Source organism: Fringilla coelebs (genome assembly GCF_963513975.1).
Source record: "Fringilla coelebs genome assembly, chromosome: Z".
Taxonomy (NCBI): Eukaryota; Metazoa; Chordata; class Aves; order Passeriformes; family Fringillidae; genus Fringilla; species Fringilla coelebs.
The window spans coordinates 34,601,621-34,621,754 of NC_140031.1; the positions used below are offsets into that span (position 1 = coordinate 34,601,621).

The 20,134-nt window shown below is 41.8% G+C and overlaps 1 protein-coding gene across 2 annotated transcripts in view; it reads right to left on the bottom strand.

Annotated features, from left to right (window-relative positions):
* Positions 1-7,454, bottom strand: part of PIP5K1B (phosphatidylinositol-4-phosphate 5-kinase type 1 beta) — a 97,018-nt gene extending 89,564 nt beyond the window's left edge. For both annotated transcript variants that reach the window (XM_084224557.1, XM_084224556.1), the window contains exons 1-3: positions 7,316-7,454; positions 3,513-3,647; positions 2,914-3,009 (exon numbers count right to left, since the gene is read on the bottom strand). The gene's annotated coding sequence lies outside the window, so the exon portion shown is untranslated. The remainder of the gene's footprint in view (positions 1-2,913; positions 3,010-3,512; positions 3,648-7,315) is intronic.
* Positions 7,455-20,134: the final 12,680 nt, after the last annotated feature.

Sequence of the window (20,134 nt, forward strand, 5' to 3'; positions counted from 1 at the left end):
AGATGTGCTATCTCACTCAGTTAGGCCTCTTCATGAACTGAAAAAAAAGATTTGGGGAAGAAGCAACAGTTTGTAATGAATCCAAGAGCAAACATTTACTGGCTCTCATGGTGGCTAAAGGCAGGAGACTTCACAAGATTTTCCATAACTAAATGGCAATGCCATTCCAGCACTGGGAAACTTTTCTACACATCCTAGTCAGCAAGAGCTGCTGACACAGACCAGAGGCCAGCACAGGCTGCCAGCCTCGATACAGACCTGGGACTACCATCAGGTTGCTGCTGCTGGTATCTCCCTACTCCCCCAGCTGCTGCTGTTGGGAATAGCTACACTGAGACCTGGAGAGTGATGGGCACACCCTTTCTACAATTAATCACAGAATCATAAAATGGTTTGGATTGAAAGCATTCTTAAACATTACCTAGTTCCAACCCCACTAGCACCAGGCAGACCAGGGACACCTTCCACCTGACCAGGTTGCTCAATGCCCCATCCAATGTGGCCTTGAACACTTTCAGGGACAAAGTATCCACTATTTCTCTGAACAACCTTCTTCCTGTGCCTCATCACCCTCAAAACAGAATTTATTTGTAATATCTAATCTAAATGTACCCTCTTTCAGTTCAAAGAAACATTGTTGTATCACTAAATTACCTCATCAAGAGTCCCTCAGCAACTCTCTTACCACCTTTAGGTACTGGAAGGCTGCACTAAGGTCTCCCCAGAACCTTCTTTTTTTTCAATCTGAACATCCTCAGCTTGTTCAGCTTGTCTTCACAGGAGAGTTTTTCCAGTTGTTCCATATCATCTTCCTGGCCCTCCTCCTGACTCTCTCCATCAGGTCCATGTCCTTCCTGTGCTGGGACCCCAGAGCTGGATACAGCCCTGCAGGTGGGGCCTCAGCAGAGCAGAGCAGAGGGGCAGAATCCCCTCCCTGGCCCTGCTGCCCACCCTGCTCTGGATGCAGCCCAGGATGTGGTTGGGTCTCCAGGCTGCATGTGAACATTTCCCAGTCACGTCCAGCCTCTCATCAACCAGCAACCCCAAGTCTTCTATCCATGGCTGCTCTTAACCCATTCTCCTCCCAGCCTGTATCTGCGCTTGGGATTGCCACAACCCCCATGCAGGAGCTACAGGAGACCTACATGAGGCTCTCAAGCCTGTCACAGTGCCACTGGGTGCCATCGCTGCTCTCCAGCATGTTGACACCATACAGTTTGGTGTTTTCAGCACAGCTGCTGAGGGTGCACTCCATCCCATGGTCCCTGTCACCAGCAGAGCTGTTAAATAGCTCTGCTCCCAACACCAGCCCCTGAGGACACCATTCACCACTGCCCTCCACTTGGACATTGAGCCATTGACCACAGCTCTTTGAGTGTGACCATCCAGCAAATTCCTTACCCAACAAGTGGTCCACCTGCCAAATCCATGTCTCTTCAGTTTAGAGACAAGGAACAGTGGCAATGTTTTGTGCAAGTCCAGGTAGATGGTGCCAGCTGCTCTTGACTACCAAGAGTTACTACTCTATAACCATGTTATAGAAAGCCATCAAATTTTTCAGGCACAGTTTGCCCATAGTGAAGCCATGCTGGCTGGCACCAAACATATCTTTATTTTCCATGCACCAGAGCACATTCCCAGGAGGATCTATGCCCTGATTTTGCTGGGCACAGAGGTGAGACTGACTGGCCTGTAGCTCCCTTATAGTTAAGCTATCATCTGGCTGCATGGATGTGTCCTCTGGCATTTAGCTGGTTCAACTGGTACTCAGGCCAAGAACTTCTTGTGAAAACAAACTCACAAGGAGAAAGAAAGCAAATTACTTTTCCAGATAGCAAAGGATGGGAATGTCTGCGTACAGGGTGAAGAGAATCCAGTCCATTCTCTCCCTTGGCATGCGCTGATCTGACCATGGGCTTTGCTACAGAGTAGTAAAAGTAGCTAATTTTGCTACAAAGTAGCAGCAGGAATGGGGGGGAAAAGCCCAGACAGGCACCAAAAGCGAGATTCAGGTGGGGGACAAGGCAACACTAAGCTGTTAAAAGCAAGCAACAAATTTCGCTCTCTTGACTACATCAAATGAACACCAACAGCAATTTCATGCACTCAATCACCTTTTCAAGAGCAAGAGAAACGATCAGGTCTCAGACTTTTAGAGAAACTATCAGTCTCAATTCCACTTCTCTTATGCCTCTTCCCCACCATTTACACACACACACACACACACCCCCCCCCCCCCCCCAATCACAACACAACCCCACAAATGCAGGTGGAACCTGCAAATTGCCCCAGCTAAAGAGCCAGTTGAAAGACAGCTGCCCTTCACACTGGTTTCTTTTGTTCTTGCAAAGTTATTTTTAATTAAGATGCGTTCAGTGATCCGATATTATCAGAAAGCCTTACCAACAGTTGTGCAACCACAGCCAAAAAAGTGGCAAACTGCCGCAACAGTTGTAGCATTTTCAGTCAGCTTTGTTTGGTGCTGAAGAAAACTTCTCATTAAACTGCACTGCTCACCAAGCTGTAATCTAAATGGCAGCAGTTTTCTTCAGCTCAAATGGTACAGTTAAATTTCTGGAGCTGTTAACAAGGCTTAATAACTGTCAACTACTGCAAATTACACCAAGATTTCTACTGTTGAAGGGTATTGATTTTAAGTATTTGTGCAATCAAAAGATCTTTGTATTTTTGTTCATAATGTATAATTGGTCGTAAACTAAAAGCTCCACAAAACAGATTTTTCAATTTATCTTTTTCCTTGCCAAAATACTGCCAAATTCTAAGTCTGCACAAAGATAAAAGGAGCCAAGAGGAACTCCATTCCAGAAGTCTGAGACTTTTTTTTTTTCATAGGATGAGTTCTATGATTCACAGTGAACTGGTCTCCTTTAGAAGAGAATAAAACCATCTTACCAACACTGGGTCTTGATCTGCGGTGTCACATTTCTTATACACCACTGAATGAATCTTTCAGCTTCTGTGCCTCAGCTCCAAGGTGTGTTCTCTGATCTTAAAGAGACATTTTAAAAGGTATACATCACTATCTATAGAATTTAAAATACTGCAGTAACAAGGATCACATAAAAAAACAGAGGGTACCAAGCAGGGGGTGGGCAGGTGGCACACAATCACAAAATACATGAATGTTGAGCTAAAAGAGCTAGCAAAAAAAATGAGAAAGGTTAATAAAATGGCCATCATCCAGCACCTGCTTTACTAGACAGAACCATCTTATGACTATGCAAATGCACATCATCACAAAAAATTTTCCAACTAACTTTTTTTTTATTGTGATGCAGATCATAGCTGTTACACACTTAAGAAACTACTGTGAGTTTACTCTTACTTAAAAATTTCATATTTCAAAATACAAAACACAAGCACATCTAGACAATAGTGAAAATAAACAACGCACTTGCAACATTTGCAACTTCCTCCTACTTCACTGATGACAAATAAAACAGACCAGCTTTACTGCAAGGAGGAAATAACAATGAAATAGTGAATTTTACCTTGCAACAGGTTGATATAGTTTTCCAGTCACAACTGGAGAATTAAGAAGGACCATTAAAAAATTGAATTTCCAGTTCACCGAAGGAGGACTTTAAGCTTCTTGCTCACATACGAGGAGAAAGGGTCTTTTGGGACTGTAAAAATGTGAAGAATAAGACAACACATGTGACCACATAACCACAACAGGAATCTGCAGTGACAAATTACACACTTGATCTATTTAGAGAATATAAAATTCAGAGCATCAATGGTGTGAGCCTGTAACAAGTAGTGACAGTACAAAACTCATTCAAGTACAAATTACACTTAGAGAAGGAATGGTCCAAACTGTACCTACCACTGAATGGCAGGATGTCCAGCAGAAAAGACATGAAGACCATGATCCAATTCCCACTTGCTATGCCAGCAAAGACTTAACTTGAAGAAGCATTCCATTGCAGTTAACTTGTGGAGAGCTTGCTATTATCCAATATGGGGTTTTAATCAATAAAACACATACCCAAATGCTCATCAATATGCTCCTAAATGCACATTTTATTTCATCTGATCATTGAAGTTTGCTTTTTACGGTCCACAATATATAAATTTCAAATATGGTGTCATATAACTCCAAGCAGTAGAATCATAGAATCATTTAGGTTGGAAAAGACACTTAGGGTCATGAAGTCCACCTGTTAGCCTGACTGTGCCAGGTCCACCACTGATCCATGTCTACCCATCTTTTGAACGTGTACAGGCATAATGACTCAACTACTCCCTTGGGCATTCTTCTCCATCTGACCACCTTTCCAGTGAAGAAATTTTACCTAATACCTTATCTAAACCTTCCTTAGTACAGCTTAAGGCCTTTTCCTCTTGCCCAATTGTTACCTGAGAGAATAGAATGACACCCCCCCCCCCCCCCCGCCACATGGCTACACCCTCCTTTCAGCCTCCTTTGCACTCCCCTGATCCTCCTTTTCTCCAGCTCCAACAGCCACTCCTCCCAGACTTGTGCTCCAGACCCTTCCCCAGCTCCATTGCTCTTCTGTGGACACCCTCCAGCATCTCAAGGTCTGTCCTGCAGTGAGGGGCCCAGAACTGAGCACGGGATTTGAGGTGTGGCCTCACCAGTGCTGTGTACAGGGGGACAATCTCTGCCCTGGTCTTGCTGGCCACACTATTGTTGGAACAGGCCAGAATGCCAAGGGGCCTTCTTGGCCACAAGACACACACACTGGCTCATGCCTTGCCCACCAGTCCAGCCTGTCCAGATCTCTCTGCAGAATCTTCCTATCCTCAAGCAGATCAACACTCCCGCCCCACTTGGTGTTGCCTGCAAACTTACTGAGGGTATATTCAATCCTCTCATCCAGATCACCAATAAAAATCTTAAAGATAGACTGAGCTCTGGGAATCATCTCTTGTGACCAGCCACCAGCCAGATGTAGTTCCATTTACCACAACTGTCTGAGCCTGGGCATCAAGCCAGTGGTTTTAACCAGCAGAGAGGGCAGCTGGAAAAGCCATGGGTTGCCAGCTTCTCCAGGAGAATGCTGTGGGAGACAGTATCAAGGGCTTCAGTAAAGTCCAGGTAGCCTACATCCACAGCTTTTCCCTCAGCCACTTAGCACGTTACCTCCTCATAGGAGGTGATCGCATAATCAAAGCGATTACACTGCAACACCAACAAGTATACATTCTTCAATCACTGTTAAAGACAAACCTTTAGGCAGGCTCTCAGCAATTGCTAGCACAGTACTGTATTGTAAACGGTGCTGAAAAGGGCATGGAAGCTGTGCCAGCCCTTATCTACCCTTAAAACCAAATGTGAGCTGGGGAAAAAGGGGGAGGCAGTGCCTTGTAACCAGCTGCCTAAAGAAAGGTTGTTGCCAGTTTCTACTCTAAAGTAGCCAAGAATGCCAACACACCTAACATGCCTTGGTTACACAGAATATAAACACACTGATTAGGTACAGTACATTCAGGACTGGAAGAATCGGTAAGCACATTTTCAACAGCACATGGAGCACATTACATGACCACAGAGAAAGTAGTTTTTATAATTTCTAGCCCATTCTACTGGTGTCAAAAGTAAAAGAAAAAAAACCCCTTTAGCTCCCGACAGGCTACAAGAAAGAGAGAAATCAACACCGTTTCACAAACACACCCTACTACAGTAAAACATGTGAGCAAATGCTTATTCTTAGGCACATGCTTCAATTCTTCCAATATTAAGAATATCCAAATATGTAACTAAAGACACCCTTTAACTAGCACGCAATGAGTCTGGAGAAAGATATCTCCTGCTGCTTTTAATGGTTTAAGGATCAATTCCCAGACTTAGAATTATTTTCAACTCCCTGTCTGATCTAATTGCAAGAAGGAAAGAATCAAGGAAAGAATGTAATACAGTAAAATAAAAATAATTAAGAGGAACATATTTACAGACCTGTTTTATTTTCTCCCAATAAATTAATTATTAGACACTGGTCTTTAAGACCAGAGATTTGAATAATTATGTTCAATTTTGGTTTTTCTGAATCAGTTTTGAAATGGCTATAAGGAAAAAACCCCAATAGATTATATATAGGAAAAAATATTTGGGTGGAGAAAGAGGTGACAAATTAAGTATTATTATAGGTTTTGGAAGAATCAGAATAACAACTACATTAGGCATTCATCAGAACATGTATTCTTGACTTTGAAGATGGGAGAATGTTGAGACACAATTTAATGAACTTCATTATAAGCATCTCCACACTAATAAACCATGTAATAAACATCCTATAAATTTACATTGCTACATAAAAAGGTCCGGTGGGTGCTACAATATACATTCATAAATTTCAGAACTATCAGTACTCCTTAGGTTCATTTTAAGAAGAATTTCTGTGGTTTTAACATTGGTTTTAGCCCTCTTCACCTTACATTATCAAAATGTTAATGTCAAATCAGCTACATAAATACATGACTCTCTAACAAAATAAAAGGAACAAACCCTCTATTTCTTCACCTTAAGCAATATCCTTTCAGAAGCAACATGAAGCAAGTCTATTTACATTTCCTTAGGGAGAGATAACAACACCAACACCGAGTTTCCCTAAAGCAATAGTATGCATCATAACTTAACTTAAAAGGTAGCATTAAAGAGAAAAGAGAGGGGCAGAGGATAACCCAAAAATCTCTGATCACCTAAGCAGGCTGTTGGAGAGATTGCTACTTTACAGAAGTCACTTTATGGTACTAACAGGTCAGTTTACTATTTAAGAACTTTCCTGCTATCGGGCTCTATTCAGCAAAATCAGCCTCTTGGGCAGGAAAGTCCCGATCCAGCCCCGTTCTCCCGGACCTCCACGGGATCGCTGCGTGCCCCTGGAAAAGCCCGTTCAGCTGCAGCAGAGCTCAACCCCGAAATGGCCAGCGCCTCAGGCATGCAGGAACCTACCTCCCACCATCCCCCCACATGCTGCTGGGTGCTCTCTTTCCTTAAAGTGCTGCAACCCCACAATTAAGAGACTTAGAAGTCCGTGGAAGTTCGCAGACAAATCTCCCCCCCTCCCAAAACAAGGACAGACAGACCGACAGACACACACACATACACAGCACAGGAACGAGACACGCTTTCTGCCGGTCCTTCAAGGCCCCGGGTGCCGGCGGGGCTCCCGGCGGGGACAGGGACCCGCCGCCCCGGCGCGGCTCAGCACTTGCCCCAGCCCGGCTCGGGGGCCCCGCTGGCCTCCGCCCGGCGCCGCCCGCCTTTCCCCGCAGCCCTTCTCCCTGAGGCCGAACTGAACAGCAATAAAAACATAATCAGACTAACCCGGAGAGCCCACGCCGCAGTCCCCGGGCACGCCGCGCCCGCCCGTCCGCAGCAGCGGACACACGGCGGGGCAGGGCAGGGCAGGGTAGGGTAGGGCAAGCTCAGCGCTGCCTGCGGCCGGACCGGGACCGCTCCGCGGGGCGGCCCCTCGCCGCCGGCGCCCAGCCGAGCACCCCGAGGCCGGAGAGGGGACCGAGCTGCCGCCCCCAGCGCTCCCGGCCGGCGCTGCCGCGCTCCCTCACCTCCAGCGCAGATGACGGCGGGGGGCGGTGCCGCGGCACGGCTCCTCCCGCCAGCAGCTCCTCCCTCCCGCCCCTGCCGGGGCGAGGCGGCGGCACCGCTCGGTGGGCGTCCGGCGAGGCCTCCCCGCCCGGCCCCGCGGCCCTGCCCGCCCCCCGGCCGCTTCCCCTCGCCCTGCGGATGAGGGCGCTCTGGGAGCTCTTTGCGGCGCGGGCCGGATGAGCGGCTGGGCTTGGGGGTCCCAGGTCCGCAGGAGCCGTGTCTGCGAGGGGCTGTACCGGGCTGCGTGCCGCGCTGAGGCCGTGCTGGTGCACCGAGAGTGACGGCACCTGTTGGCCCGTTTGTGACAGGGGGCTCCGGCTCCACTGCTCACAGTAAGAAATTTTTCCCTAGCTAAATTTCCTCTCTTTCGATTTGTACCCATTAGTCTTCATCTTATCTCTCTCTTCATGAGTGAGAGTTCATCTCCAGCTTCCCTGTAGGCTCCCTTCACATACTGGAAGGTTGCTGTGAGATCTCCATGCGACCTTCTCTCCTGCAGGCTGAGCAGCTCCAGCTTTCTCAGCCAGTCTTAGCCCCTGTTCTCAACCCCTGTTCAGGCCTGAGCCTTTTGGCCTGGACGAGAGGAAGAGGTCACCTTCCTTGCCTCTCATTTTGTTTCTCCTCATTTGTCACATTTGAGCTCCGAATTCTGTTTCTCACATAAAACTGCTTTCTGGGCCAGCCGCCAGCAGACATGCACCCTGAGCAGGACCACTGGCACCATCCACCTGGTCATTCCTATCCATGCTGAGAAAGCAAAAATATCCACACTGTTAATTCCTCCAACATGTACTTTCTGTGTTTAAGAATTTCAGGCCTCAGGAAAAAATTGAGGGGGAAAAATTGAGGAGGAGGACAGTGAGGAAGGCTATAAATCAGTGTAAATGAATGACTGTGGAAAGGAAGCTGCAAGAAAAAAATGTGCAAAGATTTCCCGCTGATGAAAATGGGAGGTTACTGGGACTTCATCTGCAACACTGCTGCATGCGAGAGAATGTCACTCCTACAGGGCCCTGGGTTCTTCTCAGGGAGCAGAGTGCTGGAGCTGAATTCCTGCTGTGTGAAGCAAGGCTGCACAGTTGACTGCCTGCTCGCTGCTTGAGAATGGTTAAGAACCCTGAGCTGCTCAAGACCTTTTTGTTCCTGGTAGAATAGACTACTCCCAAGCTACACAACATGAGTGCATAATAGCTCTGAATTTATAGCTGTAATTGCTGATATCGGACAGGCTGACTCATGCACACTGAATTCCAAGTGCAGAAGGAACTATTGTGTGCCTGTGTGTGTTAAAGAGAAGAAATAACATAGCATTTCAATGTTCTGTTTCCATTTTTCTTCCATTTTGTTCAAGATCCTTACTTCACTCTGGTTTTTATCTTCCATGATATTTATAAAACAGCTTCGTCACATGTTTACTCAAACCTATGTGCAATAGTCACACCACTTGGAGACAGTGGCTGCCCTAGGTCAGAGCCACAAGAGAGATTCCTGGTAAATTAGCTTCATCCACTGATGAATGCTTCAGTTTCTGCTTTTCACAGCAGTAGGAGTGCAGTGGCTCATATACACAGCAGTCAGATGTGCCATCTGGCTCTGCTCTGAATCTTTAGAGTGGTTGGCATTTTGTTTAATGTATTCAGAATCTGCAGCTTCAACTAGCTTCTGGTTATATGAGTATTTTCAAGATAGAAAAATGGAAGATGAGAATAATCTAATACTATCAGGTCTTCTCAAAATTTCCTTTCAGATTTTTAAAGTGAACTGCTTCATGTTATATTTCATCTCAGTGGGCAACTACACGGTTTTACAGAACTCTTGCAAAGGAAGTTTTAAGAACTGCAGATAGTGGTGGCACTGTTTATATATGATGAACAGGCCCTGGCCCAGGCCCTGTTCCAAGAGTAGGCAGAACCCCTGACTACTCTACTTCAGAAAAAGCATCCTAAAGCAAGAGAAAGTTTCTTCTTTCTTCTTTGTGCTGAACCAAATAAGTACCTGAATGGCTTTTTTCCATGCCTGCCTATATTCTCTAACAGTGCTATATGATATAAGTAAATTCTCAGTAAATGGCAAGTTAGGAATCTCATTTACCATGTTTTTCTCCTCACACTCCCAGGGTCTCCTCATAGTGCTCTGGGGTCTGCCAGCTACGTGCAGGTGTGCAAAAACTAGACAGATGGGACAGGAGTTGCCACTAGTTGTAGTACTAGATTGCTTGTTACAATCTAATTTTCTACAATTATCATTTTAGTAGATTGCCCTTGTCATGGTTTATGTCCAGCTGGCAACCAAGTGCCACTCACTCACTGTCCCTTGGAGTGGGAGGGGGGTTGGAACCAGAAAAGTAAAAGTAAGAACACTCATGAGGTGAGATAAGGACAGTTTAATAGGTAAAGCAAAACCATGCATGCAAGCGAAGCAAGACAAGAAATGCACTCATTTCCCATAGGCAGACAAGTGTTAAACCATCCCAGGGCTCAATCAGGTGTAACATTGACTTGGGAAGACAAACACCATCACACTCAATATCCCAGGTCCTTCCCCCTTCTTCCCCCAGCTTTATATGCCAAGCATGACACCATGGTATGTTGAATCCCTTGGATCAGTGGTCCCAGCTGTGTCCCCTCCCAGCTTCTTGTGCACCTTATTGGTGAGGTCCCTTGAGGAGCAATTAAGGCCTCGATGCTGTCTAAATGCTGCTCCATGGTAACAAAAACATCCCTGAGTTATCAACACTTGTTTCCAGCACAAATCTAACTACTGTAAAGAACATTATCCGTTCCCCAGAAAAAATTCCATACTGAATTCCATGTTATGCTGCTTGTAGCATGCAAGCTAGCGAGGTAACTGCAGAAAATCTGGAGCTTTAGGGGTAGTCAACCACATTTTCTTCTTTGTATAACCACTGTTCAATGGGATTAATGATGATGTTGATATAGATGACATTTATGATATTCCATAGCAATGTATTTATTCACAAAATATCTGAGATGGGAAAACTACTATTATTTACTTTTATATATGTGTGACTGAAGACATGTATTAGCAATGTACTGAAGTCAGTTTTAAGACTCATAGTTCCAGATCAAAAACGCTGTTGCAGAGTGATGATCTGGTATAAACACGTTTTTCTGGTTGAGACTCTCTCAGACAATTTACAGGAATTAGCTTTATGCAGATGAGTTTTTTACTTTACCTGCACAACTTACATTCTTGATGGTGTTGGGAGAAGTTTAATTGTATGTCATGCCTAAGTCAGAACAAGTTTCTACTACCAGGAAAGCCATAGGTGCACACCTCCACTGGATGAATTTTGAGGAAACCATCAGTAGTTGCAGCTGGATCACTTTGCCAATCCAAAATATTTAGCATTTTTCTTGCGTCTTCACTTTGTCAAAACTTTTGCATGAGGATGGCAGCACAGAATGCTCAGTCACTGCAGGATACTGAAGTTCTAGTTGTCTCCACCAGGGGAGTGAGATCAGATAATCCAAGTAATTTTTTTGTCTTGCAATCTATGAACCAGTGCTGATCTGAGCTACTAACTGCGGAAGTTCAGAGTACAGCGTCCAGCATATGCACAGATAGTATTTTAGGCCCACATTAGTAATTTCATTTTTACTTTCCTTTGGTTTTACATATGTGGTAAGCATGGACCAATGTTTGAAGGAAAGTTGTAAAGTTACACTTAGGAAGATCTACTTTCTTCAGCCTTAAAAAAAAATAAAATTCAGAAACAATTTCTAGAAATCTGCAAATGCATTAAGAGCTGCTGCTTTGAGTCTTCTGTATAGCAGTGTGTAATGAAACCTTTTGCTTCAAAAGTCTCTCTCCAGAATATGACTTATGCAGGAGGTAAAAAGTAGCATGCTGTTTCAAGACAGACAGTTCTGTGATGTGTTAATTTGGTGAGATATTTTCCCCTATAAATGTAAAGAACTAAAAAGACTTCTATTTCTACTCTTAATTAAAATAAGCAATTTTCTTTACTATGTTTCTCTCTCACCACAAGCAAGCGAGGTATATTAAAAACCAGAACCATGTTGAGTTTTCCACTTCTGCTGATTTGATTGGCTTATGAATATTATAAAAGGGTATATTTTAAAATAATATTGAGCATGCACATTAATGTTAGATTTTAGAGGGGATTAAAAGTTATTAGTTTCTTATATTTGTCTGAATATCCAAGGACATTTTCTCCTTTCTGTCTAGTAATTACAGATTTATATTATTACATACTATCATGTAGAGGTGAATTATGTCATATCAGAATGTCAGCACTAAGCCTGCATTTTTTTGTTTGCTGAAAACAAAGCGGGACACAAAGCATTTTTAAAGGGTCCTTAACACTTTTAAGAGAACACAGCTTACTTGATAGGGATTACTGAGACTTCTGATGACTGCTTTCAGGTGGTAATGAAACTCTGGTAGCTAAGAACTGATTGCCTGTGCTATCCTACACTCCCCCTTTAATTACCTTTTAATTTGCCTTTTTTTTTTGCTCCACAAGCAATGTAGATAACTGAGCAGAACTAGGCACTCAGTTTTGCTGTAGAAATCAGAGCTCTTCATGCAGCTACTCACATGGACCTGTCATTTAGACAAGTTTTGTTTGCAAGTTGACAAATCAATCAACCTGATCTCCTCTGTTGAGCAAAACTGTCATCTTTGTACTGTTGGCATTATTATTCTAAACAGAACAGGTGTGCTTTTCTAAAAGATGGGAAACGGTTTCCTCCCTGAATCACCTTCTTCAGCTTTTGGTAGGACTAAGATTACAACTATATTCAGTATTTCTGGATTCCTCACCCATGACTCCATCCTTTTAACCACCTGCATATCCCTGCACTTGTGCTTAATGAACTTTAAGAACAGTTCTGCAGTAAGCTGCATTTTTTCAATTGTTCTTGTAACTGTGAGGTTGTAGAGCCTGCTAACCACTTGCAGACAGGACTTCTAGTCTGAGTGTTGCTATTATTTCCTGTTTTCCTGAAGAATATTACATAATCTAAGACAGCTCCACAAAGGAAATTGTATGTAAGACAAAAGAGGTTGTAAAAACTTTCTGAAGGTGAAAAAGAGAGAAGCATCTACATAAATTGAAATTCCAGCACTGCCAAATGGAGAGCATATAAAGTTCTGGCAGTTAGCTAGTTATGTTTTGCCACATGTCTGCTGGAAAACTGAGCAGTGTTGAGCTCTCCTAGCTGTCAAAAACCAGATTACATTGGTTGCTAGTTTCATTCCTTAGCATATATAGATGCAAACTGGTTCAGAGAAGGGGAAAAAATAAGTAAAATATTAGAGTAAATGTTGTCTGAATGTTTTATTGACTAGTCTTCTAGTTTCATGCTCTTTAACATTGTAATGACCATAGAAAAATCATTTTAGATAAAAGGATGATTTGAACTCACCTTTTTAAAAAAACATTGGATTTAAAGTGAGATTGCATTTATGAAGATTTTACATGTCCACTAATTATACAGTCACTAATTCTCAATAATTTGCATTATTTGGAGTACAAGAATTCTGCTTCATATCTGAAGTAATCTGGAAAATGGAATTTAGAATATACGTTTGCATCTTTAAATTCTACTAAATGTACTATGAGCACAAACCAAACAACCAAACAACCAAATGCAGGTATTGGCCTGTGGCATTCACCCTTGCAGACTTTGTCTGGTTTTTGTGGCTTTCTCCTTCTCAAAGCTGTGTTTTCTCTTGAAGACACTGAAATGAAGTATGGTGGTCTGAGTGCATGCTTCAAGTTTCTCTGAAAATGAAATATAACAGTTTACTATCTAGCAGAGCAAGACTGTCTTTCAGAGAAATCAAATGCCAGTGCAGCATCTTCCATGTAGAGAGATACTTTCTCCCATGCTTGGGATTCTGCCCCCTGTGATAGTGAATAATTTGGTTTTAGTCTCTCAGTGCTGTTTCATGGTTTTCTATTTAAAGAGTATCTAATCTTCAGAGAAAAATGTACTCAGGATTCATGTCAGAGAGTTTAATCATGACATGCAGTGCACTTTCAGTGGGTGTTGGCACCATTTAACTGATAAAATCCTGCTCTTGAGGTGCACATGTATGTAAACCTGTGCTCACATATATGGCAGAGAGGAAGAAAATTCCATTTCTAGGAGTATTGAGAAGTGGATTGCTCAGATACCCATAAATTATCTTAATATTTTGAAACATAAAATTGTTTTTGCAATTACATGCAAGTTCTATGGTGCTTATTTCAGAAATATGTTCAAAGTGTGAGTTTTTATCAGTTAGTGCCATGACTAGCGCTTTATTTCCTAGCTAAACAGAAGTTCTAAACCATGAGACATATCCTCTGCTGGACAGAGATAGAGACCAAACCCACATGGATTTTTTCTTCCAGACACATTCCTTTACAACTGCACAGAAGCAGGATCACAGTGCATTTCTCTTTCTATTGCTTTATCACATCATCATATTGGAGAGCAAATGTTGGTACACTGTATTCCTGTGGTAAGGCTATCTCCTGTCTCTGTGGCCCAGCACTTTTGGTGCTGTGCAAATACACTGAAGGGAACTCTGGTGCCAGATGCAGCAGAGTCACGCAGGCAGCTGGATCAGCCCAGGCCGAGGATGATCCTACACAGGTAGGGTTCCAATGTCTCTCAGCACTACCTGTAAATCGTGATAATTAGGCATACTGTACTTTGCTAACACTGCATGAGATGCTGCATTAGGCCTTGTGAGCAATCAAGCAAATGTTCTGTTCTGTAATTAGCAAGCTACTGCTTCTAATTCTGTGGAAAATGCTAAAAAAAAATGTTGGTAATTGTTTTAAGTCGCAAAAAAGAAAAAAAAGAAAAAATAAGAAGCGTAGCAGAACAGACAAAACCAGAGGGATATGAAACATGTTTGTAAGAGTTCAGAATTCCTTCTCCTCCTCTGGCTAAAATCCCACATATTCAGGAGAATTTGTTTTAGAGTGTCTGAATCTTCTTTTGACTCCATCCATTGAAACTGTGCGTCTGGAAAACCTGCTACTGTTCTATTATTTGGTGATCTCTGTGCATTCAGAACTTGGTGTTTGAACAGAAGACTGTCAAAGGTAACGGGACTAATATGCTGAAAATATGTCTCTATGCTAAAGTCATCAAAGAACTATGGATAAAATTTTGACTATATGAGTTAATGAGTAATATGAGTCCATGAGTTATGTGCATGACATAAATACTAGCTTTTACCATACTTCTGATTGGGATATCTCCTGAAAACACCAAAACATTATAATGTTGAATGTTAGATTATTGTCAGCATAATATAGATTATGCTTATTTATGTTATGTCATAAAAAATATTCCCTTTAACCCATTAGTCTTGCTGTAGATAATGGTATCATTTTAGACTGAACATTTCTGCTGAGCTTTTTTGTGTCATCACTGTTTATTGGTATTAAAATGTTATTTTGGAACAACTTTTAGAGAAAAGAAACACTGAAATGCAGAGAAAAGTGCAAATTTTGGTTTTTTTACCCTCATGACTTTATCTCTCGGTAGCCTAAAATTGAAGATGAATTTGAAAAAATGGCCAGGAAAAATTAATGGTGAATAGGTCTGCATGTCTAAAAATTGGATGTCCTTCATCTAAAATCACCTGGCTAGTAAGAAATCTGCTCCATTATAAAAGAAAAATAGGCTAGGCTCATATTCTTGTTAGTGCTTTTACTTTCCAAACTTCATTTGAGTTCTTCATTCACTGAAAGAAAACCTGTCTTCATTTGGTGTGAATCATACCATTGGGAGAAAAAAGCAGCCAAGACAGTAAGAGACAAAAGATTTTGAAGAAATCTGTAAAGAACAGAAACCCTATTTCTTTCCCCAGTAGGTTTGTTCAAGGTATTAGACTCTCTTCAGCTAGACAGAACTAGAATAACAGAGCATTCTTACTTGCTACTGCCTTGGTTGTAGTAGGTAATGTCTTTTTTCTCTGATTTTCACCTTTCAAATCAGGATATCCTGTATGTACATGTAGAGCCCCAGCCAAATGAGACTTAAGGTATCCATGCACTCCTCAGAGCAAAGTTTTTTTACTGCAGAAAATCTTTTCTAGTAAAGTAACTGAGTTTGTTAGCAAAGAAAGGCACATTTTCTTCTTCATACTAACATATGATGGTTTTCAATCACCTAGATGGTTGCACAGCCCCACTAACTTGCTGTGGTCTTCTCATGGAAATAAGCACTAGCCCCAGGCATGGGACTGCAGGAACACTTCACACAATATTTATGATCATTTAGGAGGAATATGATCGTCATTATGACAAAAAAGTTGGTGGTATTGACTATAATAATACTGCATAATCAAGATCAAACTTTGCTCCTGAACTGCCACCGCTTTGCTAAAGCCTGAATTCATAAAAGAGCTTTTGTATGTGAGTAGTTCCAAAAGTACCTTTTCATTGGGGTGAAGTCAGATTCCTACAGCACACAAACATGGGGACAAGGACGCTTGAATTCTAGATTATATGTAAGTACAGATCTCACAACTGTATTACTTGTTTGGATAAATCACCAAAATCTTGAATATATTACCTATGGCTAGCAAGTTTGAGATAATATTGGGCTTTTCATCATATGTGCCTATAGACTCTTGAACTTTCTCTCTTAAGCTGTAACGGCTTTTATGAAATAGTAAATGGATTAATCTTTGTAATCATTTCAAACAGAAGAAGACTCTTTAAAAACTAAACTGCACTACCACTCCCACATACAGAGTACTGAGGAATTAATTATCAGTAGAAATACTTCAAAATACCTACATAAAAGTTTGACAAACTTGTATCACTGGTTTTTTTTTCATACTTCGCATCAATATTTCAGGTTTTGCAATTGTTTACGTTTTGATTATTTTTTTATCCTTAATGTTCATTATTTTTTCAGCTGATTCCTGTATTCTCCAAAGTTTTCCCTTGAGTGCTGTTTTTAACCATAAATAGTGACCAGGTATTTCAGATTTTGTTTTGACTTGTAGAACTACAGTCTCTCAAAGTTAAGCTTTATGGATTCATGTACCTTTTGCCTTTTCAGAGTCACAGAATGGGTCAGGTTAGTAGAGGTCACAGGGTGACATCTGATCCAACCTCCCTGCTCAAGCAGGGTCATCCCAGAGCACAAGGCTTTGGATTTTGTCCAGACAGTTCTTAACTATCTCCAGTGTAGCAGACTCCACAACCTCCCTGGTCAACCTGCTCCACTTTTCTTCAATGAAATATTCAATTCCCTGTTAGGTTAAGGGTGTGCAAGTTTATTTAAACTTAAACTTCATAAACCATGTTGGCTATGTGGGTGGAGCAGTAACAATGACTAAATGGGAAATATCCAAGGACTTTTTCATGGTGCCTCCCTTCTTTGAACTTTGTACTTGGAAACAGTTCCTGTCAGTATTTCACTTTCTCTCTTAAAGTGAAAAAAATATCCAGAAGCAGAAATGCTTCTTACTTTCTCTATTGAAAGGGATTTCTCAGCTTCCACTTAGGAAAATACTTACAAAATTTATTTTAAAATTTCTGCTGCTAAATGCCTGGCACTGTGTAAAATCTTCATTCATGCAAAAGGAGAACTTCCTTACCTGGGCAGCTGTGAAGTCAAGTAGCAATGATACAGCATGCCTGTTTTTCCCAGATAGAAGGAGACGCTGCAGTGAAACGTCATAACCTAATGCTCAACATTGTGCAGCTTTCCATACATAGGATTGCTGAATTTGTAGTATTATCTATATTTATATGTGTGCGTGTTTGTGTGTGTGTGTATAAAAAGATGTCACAATTGTTTGTTTGTTTGGGTTATACATCATCATCTTTCTCTGATTTGGTGTTCATGCAAACAGGACAATGAATCCAAACTAATAATTTAAACTTTTGGGATGTACTTAACCATAGGTTAGATTCTTCAGCATTGTTGGTCATGTCCCCATATATGTAGAGAGCTTTCGAGCTGCTTAACCTTCTAATAATGTGAAACAGTAGATAGAGCCGTAGCAGTTAACATACCTAACAACAGATTAATTAGAGCACCCTGTTGTGGTGTTCTAATTAATAAATAGCGTATCCAGCTGTCTCAGGTGAAATCCATAGGAAAACTGATTACTTTAAATTCAGATTTTATGTTTGTAAGTAATTATCAGTGTGTTGGCTGAAAGATATTTGCCAGGCAATGAAAAGCAGAATGTGGAGTTGGGGAGCAAGGGGGGGTTCTGAAGTTGTAAGTTAGTTCACTTTTTTCAGGTCAGTGTTTCCATAAACTGAAATTCCAAATTTACTTCCTCTTAAGTTGCTTACTATTTAAATACTAGGTCTAGTTTGTTTGGTTTTTTTCCAGAGATAGGATGACACATTTTCCTCTCAGTTCCGTAGTGCCAAAGGCAATAGGAATCTAGTCTTTTTTGTCGTCTACAAATTTGCTACAGTGTATGTTAGGCCATCAGTTCCTTAGGAGATATTTTCAGATTATGTCAAATTATCATTTCAAATGATGTTTCTTAAACTAGCAATGCCCATGTTGCTGTGATGGTTTCATGTTTGTCAGTCAATAAGCTGATATTTATTCCTATGAAATGAAAGATCAAAAATAAGCTATATAAACTGTATTTGTTATCATGAAGTTTTTCCCTAGTGTGAACCTAGGCAGTAAATATTAAATGCGTTGGTATTTCCCCCCTAAAAAAAACAAACCAAGAAAAACAAAACAAAACCAAAAAAACCCACACCAAACCCCCCCCCACATGTTTAGGAATTTTATTTGATGAAGTCTAGTCATTCCTTGGAGTTAGTAAATTAAATGATAGTCCATTAGCATAGGAAGTCACTAAAGTCTTACTGTAAGCATTCAACTGAAGGGTAAAAAACCACACAAGATCAGAACATTAGCATAACCTTTTTTCTTTAGGATCATTTAGGATCAAAAGTAATTGCTGAAGTAACAACATCTTGAGTGCTTTAGATGTTTTGTTGACCTCTTTATTATTTATTAATTACTGGCGGACAGCGAGCTATCCATGAGCCAGCAGTGTGTCCTGGGGCCAAGAAGGGCAATGGTGTCCTGGGGTGCGCTGGGAAGAGCAGTGCCAGCAGGCTGGGGGAGTGATCCTGGCCCTCTACTCAGCCCTGGTGAGGCACATCTGGAGTGCTGTGTCCAGCCCTGGGCTCCTCAGGACAAGAGAGACACGGAGCTGCTGGAGCTGGTCCAGTGGAGGTGACAAAGACGATGGGGGACAGGAACATCTCTCTTGGGAGGAAAGGCTGGGGGAGCTGTGCCTGCTCAGCCTTGAGCAGAGGTGCCTGAGAGGGGACCTCATCCATGTCTGTCAGTGTCTGAAGGGACGGCGTCAGGGGATGGGTCCAGGCTCTGCTCGGCGGTGCCGAGCAACAGGACAAAAAGCAACAGGCACAAACTGGCACACAGGAAGCTCCACCTGAACATGAGGAAGAACTTTTTTACTATGCAGTGACCAAGCACTGGAACAGATTGAACAGAAGGGTTGTGGAGCCTCCCTCACTGGGGATATTCAAGAACAGTCTGGACACAATCCTGTGCCATGTGCTCTGGGATGACCCTGCTTGAGCAGGGAGGTTGGACCAGAAGATTCCCTGTGGTCCCTTCCAACCTTATCCATTATGTGATTTTACTTTCACAGTGACTGTGAAATTACTATAATAATTTGTAAAACCCCCTTCTTCAAACTGTGCTTGAATTGCATCACCATGTTAAATAAAAACATCACTTTATCATACCCATAGCGCAATCTGACACATTTGAGTCAGCAATTTGTTGGGTAGAATGCTTTGGTGACAGTTCCCATTCGGCATACTGACAAATTCATTGAGAGTCTGGCTCAACAAAATCAGTGTGTTTCAAGTCTTTCAGCAAATGTCTAAGGGATTATGATTGGAGTAATCTTATGTGCAACAGCGCTTACTGCAAGACAGAAATAACTTCTAAAACTAAAGATTTGGAGGGATTGAAAAGTTTATTTTTCTCCTTGTGGATTTTTCAGGCCACTAGGGATTTGGTTGTTCTATTGTTAAAACTGATAGCAAAATCCTCAATTATTTTGGTGGGATCAAACCTAAACGAAAATGGAGTTCTGTGAAAATACCAAACCCATAATATAAATATAACAAATGCAAGTTATGATAATCTTGATCTAGCTGTGTTTTTTTAGTAGTAGCTGAGTATCTTTCCCAAGAGCTTTTTTTGTCTCTTCAAGGCGAACCAGAGACTCAGATGTAAAATCCAACATATATCCTTATTACAGTTTGCCACAGCTGAAAGTCTTGAATGCAGAAATAAGGGCACTGATTACTATAATCTATACATTCATTTTCTCATCTTCTTCCAACCCCGATTCTCTACTGTGAGTGATATTAGTCATCAAATAAGACTGACAGCTAAACTTACAAGATTGCAGTTTAATCCCTCAGCAAGTTTCCATTTGATACAATTTCAGAAAAAAAATGGTGAACCTGAATTGTTATTGTTTGATGTCTAGAACTAACTGGCT